The sequence below is a fragment of the Acomys minous genome, assembly GCF_964271855.1.
Source record: "Acomys minous genome assembly, chromosome: 10".
Classification (NCBI taxonomy): domain Eukaryota; kingdom Metazoa; phylum Chordata; class Mammalia; order Rodentia; family Muridae; genus Acomys; species Acomys minous.
Genome location: NC_140491.1, coordinates 88483273 through 88501092, shown reverse-complemented (window position 1 = coordinate 88501092; position 17820 = coordinate 88483273). Strand labels below are relative to the sequence as shown.

At 44.6% G+C, this 17820-nt stretch overlaps 1 protein-coding gene and 1 long non-coding RNA gene across 3 annotated transcripts in view; one reads left to right on the top strand and one right to left on the bottom strand.

Moving 5' to 3' along the window:
- RIF1 (replication timing regulatory factor 1) overlaps positions 1-1690 on the bottom strand; it is a 61412-nt gene extending 59722 nt beyond the window's left edge. Inside the window, exons 1-2 of one of the 2 annotated variants that reach the window (XM_084798886.1) lie at positions 1547-1690; positions 1065-1141 (exon numbers count right to left, since the gene is read on the bottom strand). The gene's annotated coding sequence lies outside the window, so the exon portion shown is untranslated. The remainder of the gene's footprint in view (positions 1-1064; positions 1142-1546) is intronic. The other variant, XM_084798887.1, reaches the window with a different exon arrangement.
- LOC311607216 lies at positions 100-10147 on the top strand. Its single transcript, XR_014782558.1, has 3 exons — positions 100-621; positions 8954-9071; positions 9746-10147. It is a non-coding gene; the product is annotated as an uncharacterized lncRNA (long non-coding RNA).
- The last annotated feature ends 7673 nt before the right edge of the window (positions 10148-17820 follow it).

The window sequence follows — 17820 nt, the reverse complement described above, 5'->3', positions numbered from 1 at the left end:
CCTGCCCCCCGCTCCCGCCCCCCAGGTCACCGTCTGTAGGGGGTGGAAGGGTTTAATCTCTGCTACAAATTGGCGGTGTGAATTACTGCCCAACTCCACCTGACTCCATCTAGTTGAGCCTCGGACCAAGTTTGCAAACTCCCAAATCCGGTGCTTCTAAAATGAGCAAGCCAATTGATTGACTGAATGCCAGGCTATTGGGCTTGGTTTTGTTGTTGTTGTTGTTGTTGTTGGGGGTTTTGTTATCTCGAGGCCCGATGCTATGCCTTCCGCCAGCGAGTCTACCCTTCTTGCTAAGCCACGTGCCCCCAGCCCAGTGGGTAAATCAGAGGCGCGTCTCGAGGATGCCTACTTTTCAAGCGTTACAGTCGTCAGTGGCCTCAGCCAATGTACTCCGCCTCAGTTTCCCCTGTGAGGTGGGGACTAGATGCAGCACATTTCTCAGGCAAAAAGAGATGTTAGAAGGGGGTGGGGGGCAATGGAGGGCGCAACAAAAGCCTGGAAATGGGCGGTATTGATGTGCAGATTTCAAAATTCCGCCCTTGAGCCTTGTGGTTCCTCCGATTGAGACAACAAACAGCCTGGAATCGGCTAGCTTCAATTAGACCCCAGATGTTGAAGGTGAGCGTGGGTCTGAGTTCCTTCCACGGGTGCCGGGAAACTACAGCAAACCCGTAAAGAAGGTGGTTCTCACGGAGATCATTTCTTGCCCCTCTAAGTACGCCACGCAGCCGGCAGAACTGTCGCAACTTTAAGAACAGCAGGACCCAGCGGCCCACGCCTTTACTTCCCAACACTTCAGTAGGCAGAGACAAGGAGAAAAAGGAGTTCCAGGCCACCACGACTACATAATAAAAACCTGTTAAACAACAAAGACTAATAAAGCGGCCCAGAGCCAGGCTCTCGGTCGAGACCTTGCCTGGCACACGTGAAGCTCGGTTCCAACCTCAGCCCTGCTGCTTGTCCGGAACAGTCCGCAGAACCTCTGTTCTCAGAACCCCTTATCTTTAAGAAACATTCCCTTTGTCAAGACTTACGGGTCAGTTAAGCACGGTGGTACGCACCTGCAACCCCAGCACTCAGAGGGCTGACGTAGGAGGGATCCCCAATTCCAACTCAAGCTGACTTATATAGCAGGACCCTGTCACAAAAGAAAAGACAAATGTTGACAAGTCCTCTGCTTCGCCGATTGGGATTTGAAATCCACGCTGCAGGTGGAGTCTCTCCTTCGTTTACCCTTAACCACCACCCACATTCCTTTCATGGAAATGTAAATTCTCCTGTCCCATAGCCCCTCCAGTTTCTGCCGCCCCATGGCTGGGTTTAAAGGCGCGCACCTCTAAAGCCCAGCTCTTCTTGACCTCCTGAAATGACTTAATTCTCTGCTGTTTGGTCACAGACACTTTCGGTTAGAAGTGTTAAGTTTTATAATTGAGCGGCCATTTTGTTGGGTCAGTGGGCGCCCTACTCTACTCTTTGGTGTTTTCTGTCTCATCTAAAAAGCTGAAAGGTTAGAGTCAAAACAACCCCTCCCCAAACAGATTACCTCCGAACGTCTCTTTTTCTAGAAATCCTAGTCGGCACAAACTTACAAGTCTGAGGCAGGAAAATTGCTGTGACCTCCAGGCCAACCTGGGCTACATAAAGACTCCCAGGGCAGTCAGAGCAAGACCATTTTTGTCTCTGCAAAACAAGTTAGGTGTGGCGGTACACACCTTTAATCCCAGCACTTGGCAGCAGGATCTCTCACTCTGAGTTCAAGGCCAACCTATTATACATAAGAAGTACCAGGATACACCGAGCTACATAGAAAGACCTGTTTAAAGATATGAAATAGTGGCCAGGCGTGGTGGTGCATGCCTTTGATTCCAGCACTCGGGAGGCAGGAGCAGGCAGAGGCAGGAGGATCGCTGTGAGTTCAAGGCCAGCCTGGTCTACAAAGCGAGTCCAGGACAGCCTACACAGAGAAAGAAATAAATAAACAGGTGTTGGCAGTACATAACTTTAGGCGCTGCACCTGGGAGGCAGAAGCAGGTGGATCTACTTGAGTTCAAAGCCAGCCTGATCTAAAGAAATGAGTCCAGGACATCTAATGCTACATAGAGAAACTCTGTCTTGAAAAACCAAAAAAGGCCAGGCGGTGGCGCACGCCTTTAATCCCAGCACTCAGGAGGCAGAGGCAGGCAGATCGTTGTGAGTTCGAGGCTAGCCTGGACTACAAAGGGAGTCTAGGACAGCCAAGACTACACAGAGAAACCCTGTCTCGAAAAACCAAAAAAAAAAAAAAAAAAGTAAAATAACTATATATACACTAAACTTGTATAAACTATATAAAATAACATATATATGTATATATAAGAGAGAGAGATGTATACACATACATCAGGAAGAGTCAGGCCTAGTGGATACGTGGGAGGTAGAGGCAGAAGGGTCAGGAATCCATCTTCAGCTTCACAGCCAGTGTGAGTCCAGCCTGGCCCACAGGAGACCACGCCTCAAAAACAAACAACAAAAATATGGACCCAAAGCAAGACTGCCTGTGCAATCATATAACCCTCTACTATTATATCATTAGAGTTGCCCCTATTGCCTGCTTAGTTTATAAAGTTTGGTTGGTAGCTTACAAAGTAGCAAGTTCTCTTACGTCTTTTGTTTTTGTTTTTGTTTTACACATCTTTAGTTTGGGGTGGACGCTTTCCCCAGCACAGCCCCTCTTCTCCATCTCCCTGGCCCCCTCCTCCCCTTAAACCTTTCCACCCCCAGCATTCACCCCTCTACTTTCATATCACACACATTCTACTACCTCCCACACGCACGCCCAAGCCTATTTTGCCCCCTCCTTTCTTAGCCTCCACACCCCTCACCCCTACGTAAATACACAGAAACATCAAAAGCTAGGGGCGGGCGAGAAGAAGGTGTATGCCTTTAATCCCACTACTCAGAAGGCTGAGGCAGACAGGTTGATGTAATTTTAGGCTAAACGTGATTTACATAGGGAATTTCAGACCAGCTGGGGCTACGTCATGAAAAACACAGGCTGTGATGTCTTTAGACTTGACCCAAAAACACTAGAAACAAAAGCAAAATCAGACAGAGGGAAAGCTCATCAGAATAAGGAGCATCAGAATAAGGTGGGCATCATGGGGCAAACCTGCAATCCCAGCCCTGGGGGCAGGAGGCTGGCTGGGTGTGTGCAGAGAGAAGCTCCAAGCCAGCCAGGGCGTCTTCACACAAAGATCCTGTGGCAAAGGCCAAACAAGAAGGACAAGGCTTCAGCACAGCAGAGGGAACAAAGGAGCGAAGAGACAATCTACAAAGGGGAAGAACGCATTTAAACTATACATTTGCTAGGGGCCCAACACCCAAAACTCATAAGGCGCTCCTAACACTCAACCGCAGGGAACACAAGAACTAGAATAAAAACCTGGGCGGTGTACTTGGATAGGCCTTTCAAAGAAGATAAACAAATAATCAAGCTAGGGCGCTGGTGGTGCACACTTTAATCCCCGCAGGGCAGAAGCGGAGGGGGGTGGGGGTGGGGTGGGCAGGCAGACTTCTGTGAGTTGGAGACCAGCTTGGTATCCATTCCAGGACACCCAAGGCTACACAGAAAAACTTTGTCTAAAAAAAAAAAAAAAAAAAAAAAAGATTCAAGCTGGGCGTGGTGGCACTCGCCTTTAATCCCAGCACTCAAAAGTAGAGGCAGGAGGATCTCTGTGAGTTTTGAGCCTGGTCTACAAAGAGAATTCCAGAACAGCCAGAGCTATAACACAGACAAACCCTATTTTGAAAAACCAAAACCAAAACAAAACAAAACAAAAAAATCAATAGGCATATCTTAAAAAACCACAAAGTGTAGCAGCACCTGCCTTTAATCTCAATATGTGGGAGGCAGAGGCAGGGAAACGGCTTTAAATTCAAGACCAGCTTGTTCTGCATGGTGAGTCCCAGCACAGGAAGAGCTACAGGAAGTGAGGTTGTCTCAAAAGGCAGCAACAGAAAATAGTAAACAGTATTCATATCCAGCATCCTTTGGACTTCATTCCACTTTTGAGTCTTTCCAGGTGTTCCAGATGTCAAAGCAGGGATGTGGTAGGTCCTCTGGGAAGTCTATGGCTGAGAAGAGACACCATGGCAAAGGCAACTTATAGAAGCCTTTAATTGGAGGCTCGCTTACAGTTTCAGAGGGTTAGTCCGTGACAATCGTGGCTAGGAACATGGAGGCAGGCAGGCAGGTATGGCACTGGAACAGTAGCTGAGAACTCACATTGGATCATCAAGTTCAGGCAGAGAGGCCAGACTGGGCCTAGTGTGAGCTTTTGATACCTCAAAGCCCACATCCAACAAGGCCACATCTCCTGACTGAGCCCAAACAATTCCACTAACTAGGTGAGCCTTCAGGGGTCGTTCTGATTCAAACCACTTCAGCCGGTCCAGGAGGAAACCGTGATCAATACACTTGACAACACAGGAGCCAACATTTTATATATCATCTCTGTGAAGGGAATCAAGGAATGGCTGCACAGACTTCCTGCTGTTGGTGTGGGTAACACGGTGATGGCTACAGTTAAGAAAGACAAGCCGGGCCAGGCTGTGGTGGCACATGCCTTTAATCCCAGCACTCAGAAGACAGAGGCAGGCAGATCTCTGTGAGTTCAAGGCCAGCCTGGTGTACAAAGCGAGTCCAGGACAGCCAAGGATACACAAGGAAACCCTGTCTCAAAAAAACAACAACAAAAAAAGACAAGCCAGAGCTAAGAACAAAAAGGTCCACTTAGCACTGCTAACACAATCTTAGAAGGCATATGGAAGAAAAGATGGCTGTGTCTTTAGAAGACGTTGCAGAGGTCGCAGTAAACAATAAAGAAGGACTTTCTTTCATAGCTTCTCTCTGTTCGTCTTAAACCTCATGCTAAGACTAGATGAAAAGATTTTAAAGGGCTTTGTTTATTTTATGTATATGCCTGCGTGTATGTATGCAGAGGCAGTTGTGAGCCACCAAGAGGATGCTGGGAATCAAACGTGGTCATCTGAAAAAGAAACTAGCTCTCTTAGCCGATGATGGGCTTCGGTCTGACTCCTGAGCAAAGCTCCTCTTTCCCCTTGCACGTGTGCATAATTATCCCTGTGTCTCTATCCTGCCTCGTGCTGAGTACATCCATTTTAAAGTACTGAAGAAAGGGCACAAGCTTGGAAATACAGGACAGAGAAACACTTCCTACCAGCTTAGGGACACCCCACAGAACTCCCTCGACTCCAGACACCTGTAACTAGCTGCCAGGCCTCCTTGACTCTAGGGACGAGAGTTAGTCATCTTTCTGTCTGTCTGACTTAAAATATAGTTAATAAAACCTTATCTCAGCTTCATTAAAATGAAAAATAGTATGGTATACATACATACACAATTGAGTATTAACCAGCCATAAAAATTAATGGCATAGCCGGGCATGGTGGCCCACGCCTTTAATCCCAGCACTGGGGAGGCAGAGGCAGGCAGATCACTGTGAGTTTGAGGCCAGCCTGGTCTACAAAGTTAGTCCAGGACAGCCAAGTATACACAGAGAAACCCTGTCTCAAAAAACAAACAAACAAACAAACAAAATTATTGGCACATTGTTTTTTACAATGACGTTGATGGCCCCAGAGGTCATTGTATGACATGAATTAAACCAGGCTCAGAAAAACAAGTGACTCATCCATACTTAATATATCAAATCTAAAAGGAACTCTGAAGCAAAGAGAGAAGGTAGTTCTCAGAGATCGAGAGGCAGTGTGAAAAAGATGATGCTCAAAGCCCCAGTAACAGTCTCATTTATGAGGAGCAAGGGGTTTTGTTGTTGTTTTGTTTTGCTTTTTACTTTTTTAAAAAGATTTATTTATTTATTTATTTACTTATTATGTATACAATGTTCTATCTGCATGTACAGAGGGCACCAGATCTCATTACAGATGGTTGTGAGCCACCATGTGGTTGCTGGGAATTGAACTCAGGACCTTTGGAAGAGCAGCCAGTGCTCTTACCTCTTGAGCCATCTCTCCAGCCCTGCTTTTTACTTTTAAGCTCTGTTGTACATTAGAGAATGAGAGGGAGGGAGGGAAGGGATCTAGAGGTTTACTCTGAGATAGAATACTTCTCTACCATTCTCCACACACTAAATTCACTTCCTAGCATTACAGAGAGGGAAAGGGTTAAGGGGAACAACATAAGTTTACCATATATTTTAAATATGCTGGAAATGCATAGTTTCATTTTTTCTATTTCATTTCTATTTTCATGAATTCCCCCACCCCCACCCCTGCCTTATATCTAGATTCTGTGCATGATAAAGCCACATTTGATATTTGTTTTTCTGAGTCTGGCTTCCAGTTAACATGATGGTACCCAGTTCTACCCATCTTCAGGCAAACATGGTTTTGTTCTTCTTTATGGCTAATTTGTGGGATTTGTGGGGCCTAAGGACCTAGTTCAATGCTAGAGAGCTTGCCTAGTGGATGGCCTTGGATTTAATCTGCCAAACTAACCAACCTTGACTGTATGTCTACCATGTCTTAATGTCTTAGTTATGGTTTCTATTGCAGTGAAAAGACACTGGGACCAGAGAAACTTTTTTTTTTTCCGAGACAGGGTTTCTCTGTGTAGCCTTGGCTGTCCTGGACCCGCTTTGTAGACCAGGCTGGCCTCGAACTCACAGCAATCCACCTGCCTCTGCCTCCCGAGTGCTGGGACTATAGGCGTGCACCACCACGCCCGGCTTTTTTTTTTAATTGATTTTGAGACAGGGTTTCTTTGTGCATACTTGGCTGTCCTGGACTCATTTTTGTAGACCAAGTTAGCCTTGACCTCACAGAGATCCACCTGTCTCTACCTCAGGAATGCCGGGATTACAGGCATGTACCACCATGCCCAGCTCAGAGCAATTCTTATAAAGGAAAATATTTAACTGGGGGCTGGCTTGTTCCACTGTCATTATGGCAGGAAGCATGAAAGCATGGCTGCAGATACAGTGTTGGAGAAGTAGCTGAGAGTTCTACATCAGAATATGAAGGCAGCAGGAAGAGAGAGTGACACTGGGCCTGGCTTGAGCATGTGAAACTTCAAAGCCTTCCCCGAGTGACACACTTCTTCCAACAAGGCCACACCTACTACTATACCTTAAATGTTAAAGAGTAACATTCCCTGTGGGCCTGTAGTGGCCATTTTCACTCCAACCATCACATACCACATTATTTTTTATTCATCCATGGGCAGTTACAGCATTCCTGTCACTTGGTTCTTGTGACAGTGTCATGATAAGCACAAGAGTGCAGGTATCAGTAACGCATGCTGGGGCTGGAGAGATGGCTCAGCAGTTAAGGGCACTGACTGCTCCTCCAGAAGTCCTGAGTTCAATTCCCAGCAACCACATGGTGGCTCACAACCATCTATGATGTGATCTGATGCCCTCTTCTGGCCTGCAGAAGTACAAGCAGGCAAGGTACTGTATACAGGATAAATAAATAAATCTTTTAAAAATAAATAATGCATGCTGACATAGATGCCTTCAGATACTTACTCAGAAGTGATGTAGACCAGGCTGGCCTCGAACTCACAGCGATCCGCCTGCCTCTGCCTCCCGAGTGCTGGGATTAAAGGCGTGCGCCACCACACCCGGCCTGTAGGTGGCATTCTAATTTGCTTTCTGTGATAAACACTATGACTAACACCAACTTGAGGAAGGGAAGTAGTTACTTGGCTTACGGGTATATGTAAGGGAGATAAAATTTAAGACTATTTTTTTCAACTTTTGTTTCAGGTATTGTATATGATATGTTGACGGAAACTTAAACTGTATATTGTATGTTTGTAGAAATTTAAGATCATTTTGTTTGATGTTTATTTAGTGTATTATACATGTACAACTCGTTTTAAAAAGTGAAAGATAACTATTATAACTTGTTCAGGATGGTTGGAGATAGAATTTGGTAGTTGGTCACTTTTAAATCTTATTAGATACTAAATTACTTAATTATAGAATAAGCTTTATTTAGTTTCTTGCATATGTTTTTTAAAGGAGTAGATAGATGATTGTAGAATAGATAGATAGATGGTCTTCAAACACTTCAGAAATCCACAGAAAATGGCCTTTAATAATAAAGGGCCTGAGGCTTTTAATCCTAGCACTTGGGAGGCAGAGGAGGTAGATTGATGTGAGTTTGAGGCCAGCCTGGTCTACAAAGCGAGTCCAGGACAGCCAAGGCTACACAGAAAAACCCTGTCTTGAAAAACAAAACAAAACAAAACAAAAAAATAAAACAAAAAACCAAAAATAATAAAGGGCCTGTATGACAGAGAGACACATCCGCTCCTGTCAACACCTCCAGTCTAATTATGCGGGTATCAAGAAATGATAGTGGCAGATAGCACTGGACTGAGGAACTGTGCTTATCTCTACTGCTGATGACAGAATGACCATCCACTATGATCAAGCCTGATACTGAGAAATTGGCTGCCCAGCCTTGCAGAGATTAGGTGGGCCAGTCCTTCAGGATTCCTGCTTCAGAGCAGTCTGTCAGATGTTTTGGGCCAGCGGGCCAAAGACTGGATGCCCCGATGATGGAGAGGAACCTGTGACTGTCCAGGCAGTCAGCTCTCTCTGTCTTGTCTATACTTTTGGAAGTTCCTTGCCTGTACTTCCTTTATATTAGATAGTATTTCCTTCTTGGGTCTCTGATGGGGTTGAAGACTAGATAGCCACAGTGTTACTATTTTTGAAAAACTTTAGACACTAGGATTAGACTCAGTAGGACAGGATAGATAGTGGAATAATTTCTCCAAGATTGTCAAATACAAATGGACTGGTCCTTGTAAATGTGACTTTTACTGGATCATTCTCGTAATTATTTTTATTGTATATAGTTTATTATATTTAATAGAAAGGGGAGATATAGGGGAGATAAACCTGTTTTTGTTTAGATCCCAAGTATGGGATGAGGAAGAGAGAAGGATGTTTACCCTTTAGATGTGAGAGACGGCAGGATCTTTTTCAACTTAGAAGTTGAATCACTTCGTGGGCAGGCTTGATTAATGCCAGGTGAGAGAGAGTGGAGGGGGGAGGGGGAAGGGGGAGGGGGAGAGGTAGGGGAGGGGGAGAGGGAGAGGGAGAGAGTATGTGAGCGGGTGTGGGCTTTTACAACCTTGAATCCCACCTCCAGAACACACTCCCTCCAGTAAGGCCTTGTATACTCCAACAAGGCCACACCCCCTACATTTTCTAATGCTTCTAACCCTTTCAAACAGTTCCGTTCCCTAGTGACAAAGACTTCAAGTACATGAGCCCATGGATGCCAATTGCACTCAAACTGCCGCATTTGCCTATTTGATAATTAGATGACTCTTCTGGCATTTTGGGTTTGGCTTTATGAGAGAGGGTCTCATATGTTATCCTGACTGATACTATGAAGATCAGGCGGTTCTCACACTCAGGGAATCCTCCTGCCTCTACTTCTGCCTCTGGAGTGCTGGGAATATAGTCATACATATTACTCAGCTCTGCTGTTTAGATTTTGACGTTTGTTTTTATATTAAACCCCAACCAGACGCTGGCACCGACTCGCCCCTGTTCTATAGGCTGTATTTTCATTCAGTTGCTTATTTCCTTTGCTATACGGAAGATTTTTCACTTGTTTATTTTGTTCGGAGGTTTCGGGGTTTTTTGTTTTGTTTTGTTTAATTTGCACATTTATTTGTGTGTGCTCTTTTTTCCAGGTCGGATCCACTCCTATATCAGGACTCTAATAAGGCCTGTACCTGCCTCCCTTCTGAGGAGACCAGAGGCCCATCTAAACAGCCTTCCTGCAGCAGCTCCCCTCTCCAGGTGGCCAGACAAGAATTCCTGACCCGTGGTATTTCCCCGGACATTGACACAGCAGCCACGTTTACTGGTGCTGGCGCTGCCACAGTTGGTGTGGCTGGCTCAAGAGCTGGTGTTGGAACAGTGTTTGGTAGCTTGATTATTAGCTATGCCAGGGACCTCTCTCTCAAGCGGCAGCCCCTCTCATATGCCATTCGGGCCTTCACCTTGTCTGACATCGTGGGCCTTTTATGTTTGATGGTTGCCTTCCTTATTCTCCTCGCCTTTTGTGAGCCTCCATGGGATCACCCAGCCATCCCTCTGCTTTGACTCCATGCCAGTCCTGGTGCTGGAGTGTGCTAAGCTTTACCATTAAATCACGTTTCTTTTTCTTTCTTTCTCACTTTCTTTTTTTTCCTGAGACAAGGTCTCTCTGTGTTAGCTTTGGCTGTCCTAGACTCTGTAGACCAGGCTGGCCTCGAACTCACAGCAACCTGCCTGCTTCTGCTTCCCGAGTGCTGGGATTACAGGCATGCTCCACCATGCTCGGCAGATTGCTGTGAGTTTGAGGCCAGCCTGATCTGCAAAGTGAGTAGTCCCGGATAGTCAAGGCTATGCAGAGTAACTCTGTCTTAAAAAACCAAAAACCAAAAACCAAAAAAAAAAAAAAAAAAAAAAAAAGTTATCATGAAACTTCCAGGCAAATAGATAGACCTAGAAAAAAGGTTACTTCATCCTGAGTGAAGTAACACAGACCCATAAAGATAAATATATGGCACATATTAACTTATATGTGGGTATTAGCTATTAAATAAATGATAAACCAGCTACAATCCATGGACCCGGAGAGTTTAAGCATAGAGGAAAGGATTAGGGGGGAACACATAGATCTTCCTGACAGGAGGAAATAGATTTTAGGGGTAGACAGGGGATGAGGTGGGGACATGGCACAGCAGAGGAGCAGGTGGAGATGGGAATGAGGGGAGATACAGCTAGAATTGAGGTGCATTTGAGAGGTGATATGGAAACCAAGTACAGTGGAAACTTCCTAAGCTATATGAAGGAGATCGTAATGAAGTCTCTCAATAATGATGGGGACGGAGCCCCAAAACTGGCCATCTCTTGTCACCAAACAAACCTTCCAGTACTGAGACTGGGCTACATCCAACTGAGTTGTTAGCCAATTTGGTTCCATGAAAATCCCCAAACAACCCAGGCTATTGGCAAGACAATAGGTAATTTCCCACAAACTGACACCAAGGCTCCATTGCTGAAGACAACACTCATTTAACATGGAGAGGTAGAGCTGGTGCCTAGAGAGAGCCTTCACCCCCATGTTCTAGTATGGGGAGGTATTCCGCAGGCTACCAAAAGGGAAGTGTAAACACCAGTCCAGCCACAAAACATTTGATTTACAATCTGTCCTGCCTGCAAAATATGCTAGGGCAATGGTAGAACAAAGCTCATGGGAGCGGTCAACCAATGTCTGACTTGACTTAAGGCCTACTCCACAAGATGGAACCTGTACCCAACACTGCTTGAGTGACCAAGAACCAGAGACTAGATAGTCCAGAGACCTACAGTAAAACCATAGTACTGGTAAGGGATGGGGGGGAGGGTAATAAAATGACCCCTAATAATATTCTGAAATACTCATAGATTGGTGCTTATTCGGCCATCTTCAGAGAGTCTCCCTCCTGTAGCAGACAGGCATAGGCAGAGACCCACAGCCAGACACTATGAAGAGAAACCTTTGAACACTCAGCTCTAAATGAAATATTTCCATCAAATCCGCCTCCTCAGAGGTCAGAGAACCCCATGGAAGAGGAAGCAGGAGGAGTGTGGAAGCCACAACGGACAGAAGACACTAGGAGTACAAGGCTCTCTAAATCAACCAAGCAAAAGTCACACGGACTCACAGTGAAACAGAAAGCACAGAGCCTACACGAGTCTACACCAGGTCCTTTTCATATATCTATAGCTTTCAGTTTAGTACTTTTGTGGGACTCCTGAATGTGTGAATGAGTGGGTCTCTGATTCTTGGGCTTTCTCCTCGGGCTCTTTTCCTTCTGTTGGTTTGCCTTGTCCAACTTTGATGTGTTCTTTCTGTTTTATCTTATTTTATTTTGTTATTTTTGTTGTTATTTAAAAAGATAGGAGCTGGGCGTGGTGGCAGAGGCACCTGTGAGTTCGAGGCCAGCCTGGTCTACAAAGTGACTCCAGGACAGCCAAGGCTAACACAGAGAGACCTTGTCTCAAAAAAACCAAAATTAAAAAAAAAAAAAGATAAGAAATAGAGCCATGCGGTGGTGGAACACGCCTTTAATCCCAGCACTTGGGAGGCAGAGGCAGGCAGATCTGTTTGAGTTTGAGGCCAGCCTGGTCTACAGAGTGAATGAGTTCCAGGACAGCTAGAGTTGTTACACAGAGAAACCCTGCCTCAACACACACACACACACACACACACACACACACACACACACACACACACACACTATAGGAAATAAAAAAATTAAAATCTAGAAAAGCAAAACCCGATGCTATCTCCTACCAACTATGTACCTATAGATTCATGGGATGTGCCTTATAATGGGCTGACTGATGACGAGAAGACTAGGGTCTGGTTTACTGATGCCTCTGAACATTATGCAGGCTCTACCCAGAAATGGACAGCTGCAGTATTACAACACCTTTCTGGGACAACCTTGGAAGATACTGGTGAAGGGAAATCTTCACAGTGGGCAGAACTTCAGGCAGTGCACATGGTCATGTGCCAGATGTGCAATTGTTTACTGATTCATGTGATGTAGCCAACATGCTGTCTGGATGGTCAGGGACTTTGAAAGACCTTATTGTAAAATTGGTGAAAAAGATACTTGGAGAATGAGGCAGTGGTGGCACATCCTTTAATCCCACTCAGGAGGCAGAGGCAGGTGGATCTCTGTGAGTTTGAGGCCAGCTTGGTCTACAGAGAGAGTCCAGGACAGCCAAGGCTACACAGAGAAACCCTGTCTTGGGGGGGGGAGAACATCTGGGGAAGATGTATGTGGACAGATCTCTCCAAATGGGCAAAGGATGTGAAGACACCTGTGTCCCATGTAAATGCTCATCAAAAGATGGCTTCGGCTGAAAAGGAGGTCAGTAATCAAGTAGATAAGATGACTCATGTGTGAACAGTCAACCTCTTTCCCAAGCCACTCCTGTCATTGTCAGATGGCTCATGGACAAAGTGGCCATGGTAGCTGAGATGGCCATCATGCACGGACTCAACACCACAGAGTTCCACTCACCGAAGCTGACCTGGCTATAGCTGCTGCTAAATGCCAGACCTGCCAGCAGCAGACACAAACATGGAGCCCCAGATTCGGCACTACCCTTCAGGGTGATCCGGTGGCAGGTTGATTACATTGGGTCACTTCCTCTGTCAAAAGGACAATACTTTATTCCTACTGGAGTAGATATATTCTGGTTATAAATTTGCCTTCCCTGCATGTAACGCTTCTGCCAAAACTACCATTTGTGGACTTATAGAATGCCTTATCCCCATCGTGGTGGTCCATACAATTCGCTTCTGACCGAGAGAGAACTCATTTCACAGACAGCAATAGTAGGCCCACAGTCATGGAAAACACGGGTCTTACCATGTTCCCCACCATCCTGAAACAGCTGGCCTGACAGAACGATGGAACAGCCTTTTGAAGACACAGTTTCAGTTCTAATTGGGTAGCAGAACCTGGACAGTTGAGACAGGGTTCTCCAGAAGGTGGTGTATACTTTTAATCAGTGTCCAATATATGGTACAATTTCTGCCATAGCCAGGATCTACGGGTCCAGGAATCAAGGGGTAGAAAAAGGAACTTAAGAAAAGAAGAAAGAGAGAAAGAAAGAGAAAGAGAAAAAAGAAAGTGGACATAGAAATAATGACTTAAAGGAAAGAAAACATTACTGTATTCAAGAAAAGTCTAAAGTCCCCACAATGTGCCTTCAAGCATGAGTACCATTCTTCTTAGAGCCACTTAAGTGTTGTCATTTCTGCTTCTGTCCTCCTACTCTCTAGACCAGCAGTTTTATTTTTATTTTTTGTTTTGTTTTATTTGTTGTTGTTGTTGTTGTTTGCTTGTTTTTTTAGACAGGGTCTCTCTTTATAGCCTTGGCTGTCCTGGTCTGCCTGCCTCTGCATCCTCAGTGCTGAGATTAAAGGCGTGTGTCACCACACCCGGTTTAGACCAGCAGTTTTCAATATGTAGCTTGCAATCCCATTGGGGGTCACATATCAGATACCCTGTATATCAGATATTTATGTTACAATTTATAACAGTTGCAAAATTACAGTTATGAAATAGAAACAAAATACTTTTACGGTTAGAGGTCACCACAACATGAAAAACTATATTAAGCTAGGCATGGTGGTGCACACCTTTAATCCCAGCCCTTGGGAGGCAGAGGCAGGGGGATCACTGTGAGTTCAAGGCCAGCCGGGTCTACAAAGTCTAGGACAGCCAAGGCTACACAGAGAAACCCTGTATCCAAAAACCACACACACACACACACACACATACACACACACACACACACACACACACACACACACACACACACACACACACGGTGTGGGGGGAAGAAAAAGAAAAAAGAAAGAAAAGAAAAACTATATTAAAGGGTCGAAGTGTTAGGATGATTGAATTGAGAACCACTGCTCTAGATTTTTTTTTTTTACTCAGCAGCAGGAACGTAAGCCCCTCCAGGCATGAGTGGTCAGGTCCTGTCCCCAGACTACTCTAAAGGCCATATTGGCCATTTCCAGCTCCTCCTGATGCAGGTAGCCAAGCTCTATCTGATGGGGAGGGGAGGGCAGGCAAGATCAGGCTACAAAATCCCACCAATCCCTCAGTTTGCCCCCAAATCAGGACATAAAATCCCACTAATCCCAGACCATCCTGGAAAGCTCTGTCCTGCCTCCTGCTCAGTTTGTTGTTGTTGTTATTGTTGTTTTGTATCTTCACCTGAGCAGAGGCAGCCATCCTTTTGTGTCTTTCCCAATAAATCTCTGTATATCGGATATTTATGTTACAATTTTATATATAATATAAAAGCAAGGGTACATTGTGAGACCCACATCTTAGAGACAGAGAGAGGGAGGGAGGATTAGATTCAGCTATAAAGAAAAGCACTCTTTTGTGACACCTTCTAGGCAACTGGTTGTGTCAAGGTGAAGTTGGGCACCTTCTTCCCAGCTGCCATCTGAGTGCATGGCCATCAAAGAAGCTGCTGTTGCTCTGGGTGAAGAGTGAAAAGGTTATATGGTCTGAATCAGTGGTGGGGACAATAAGCAAGGTCTTTCCCAAAGCAAGATGTCTTAACCCATAGTAGAGTGAGCCTGCTGTTGAGTAAAAGACATTCTTGGTATAGACCAAGAGGAATCACTCGTCTATTGGATGATGTGAATGCCAATCTGAGGGTTTGGTACTTGGTTACTGTACAAAAGGGGAGAAGAGTACTACAATACTGACAGATGCTACTCTGCCTCTGTGGCTGAGTCCCCAAAGAGCTAGCAGAATTAAAAAGCTTCTCCATATCTCTAAAGATGATGTCCAAGAGCATGTTATCGGGGAAACACTTAAACAAAGAAGGTAAGAAGCTTAGGACCAAATGTCCGCCCCCACTCCCGCCCCCTGCCAAATTCAGTATCTTGCTATCCAATGTGTCCTGCAGCACAAACGCCCAAATATTGCTCTGAAGAAACAAAGAACTCTCAGCACTCGGGAGGCAGAGGCAGGTGGATGCCAATGAGTTCGAGGCCAGCCTGGTCTACAAAGTGAGTCCAGGACAGTCAAGGCTGCACAGAGAAACCCTGTCTCAAAAAAAAAAAAAAAAAAAAAAAAAAAAAGAAAGAAAGAAAGAAAGAAAGAAAGAAAGAAAAAAAAGAAAAACAAAGAACTAAAAAAAGCCAGAGCGAGGGTGCAGAATTTGCTGAACTTGTGGCCAAGAGAATGAAGGGAGTCAAGGAAAAACACCAGGAGATAGAGGTAGAGATAGAGGCTGTCCTCGCTGAGAGCTTCTATTTCTAAGTCCAGTAAGAAGAAAAATAATAATAGTTCTTTCAGAATAATAAATAAATGATCAGAACTTGTGGAGAAAATAAAAAACTATTAAATTCACAAGTAAATGGATGGATTTGGAAATAATCACTTTAAGTGAAGTAACCATTCCCAGAAGGACAAATTCCACATGTTCTCTCTTATATGTTGACATTAGCTTTATATCTTTGAATATGTGCATTTAAACTGAAATACCCGGGCTGGAGAGATGGCTCAGAGGTTAAGAGCACCATCTGTTCTTCCGAAGGTCTTGAGTTCGATTCCCAGCAACCACATGGTGGCTCACAACCACCTGTAATGAGATCTGGTGCCTTCTTGTGGTGGGCAGGCACATGTGTATGGGCAGAATACTGTATAAGTAATAAGTAAATCTTTAGAAAAAAAACAGAAACAAAAACAAAAATAAACTGAAATACCCATAGAAGGCAGTACAGCAGTAAGGGGCCATGTGCTGGGGTGGGGAACCTTCAAGGGAAGAGGTATAGTATGTTGGTAATATAAAGGTATGGAATGTCAACCAGCTATATATTAATAAGGGGCCATGGACAGTAGGGGGGGTGTGAAATCCAAGAGAAGGGGTATAGAATGTTGGCACTCCTAAGGGGTATGGGATGCCAGTGGTATCAAAAGGGGGGAGGAGAATAGTGGGAGAAGGAGGGTAAATACAGTGGGAAATGGAAGGGCAGGGTGGAAGAGGGAGCATGGGAGAGAATAGTTAACACTAAAGGCGTAGATGATAAACTGGTTATGGTAGCCTGGGACTGAGAAAGCGAAGTTAATCAAAAGCCTACACAAAACAAGTCAAGCAAGCTGGGAGAGAGTACAAGAAAGGAACTGTGACTCACAGCTGCTTCTGTGATTAGCCAAGTAACACACAATCAACCAATGGGGCACAAAGGTTTCCCAAAGGGTGTCCTGGCCACTAACTGGCTCTGCGGAAGTTCAGTTGAAAAGACCAAGCCCAAGATTACTTCAGTCTTCACTCATGTCCTGTCACAAGTCCTATAAAAATCTTTCTGGGTTTTTAACGTCAACTCCCTCTCTAAAAAAGCATATATATATATATATATATATATATATATATATATATATATATATATATATATATTATATTATGTTAACCAGGCTGGCCTGAGACTCACAAGGATTCTTTGCTTCTCTGCCCACAGAGTACTGGAATGCACAACCACATCCAGCTTTAAAACTGTAGATTTATTTAGTTTAGTTTGTGTGTATGAGTGTTTTGCTCACATGTACATCTGTGTAACAGGTACATCTTGGAACTGGAGTGATGGACAGTTGTGAACTGCCATGTGGATGCTAAGAATTGAACCTGGGTCCTCTTAACTACTGACCAATCTCCATAGCCCTCTCTAAATTTTTTAAAAATTTTATTTTATTTTATATGTATCAGTATTTTGTTCCCATGTATGTTTGTATATCATGTGCATGCTAAAACAAGAGTTATGGTCTCTTTCCTTTTTAAAAAAAGATGTATTTATTTCATTTATTGTATATGAGTGCTTTATCTGCTGAAGAGGACATCAGATCACATTATAGATGGTTGTGAGCCATATTGTGGGTGCTGGGAATTGAACTCAGGATCTCTGGAAGAGCAGACGGTGCTCTTAACCACTTAGCCATCTCTCCAGCCCTCATCTCTTTCCTTTTTAAGATTGTTGTTTTTAAAATTTATTGTTCTTCTGTTGTTATTTGTACTCTGGCTTGGTTGGTTGGTTGGACTTTTTGAGACCGGGTTTCTCTGTGTAGCCCTGGCTGTTCTGGACATTGCTCTGTAGGCCAGGCTGGCCTCAAACTCAGAAATCTTCCTGCCCCACCTGCCTCTACCTCCCAAGTGTTTGGGATTAAACATGTGCAACACCATGCCCAGC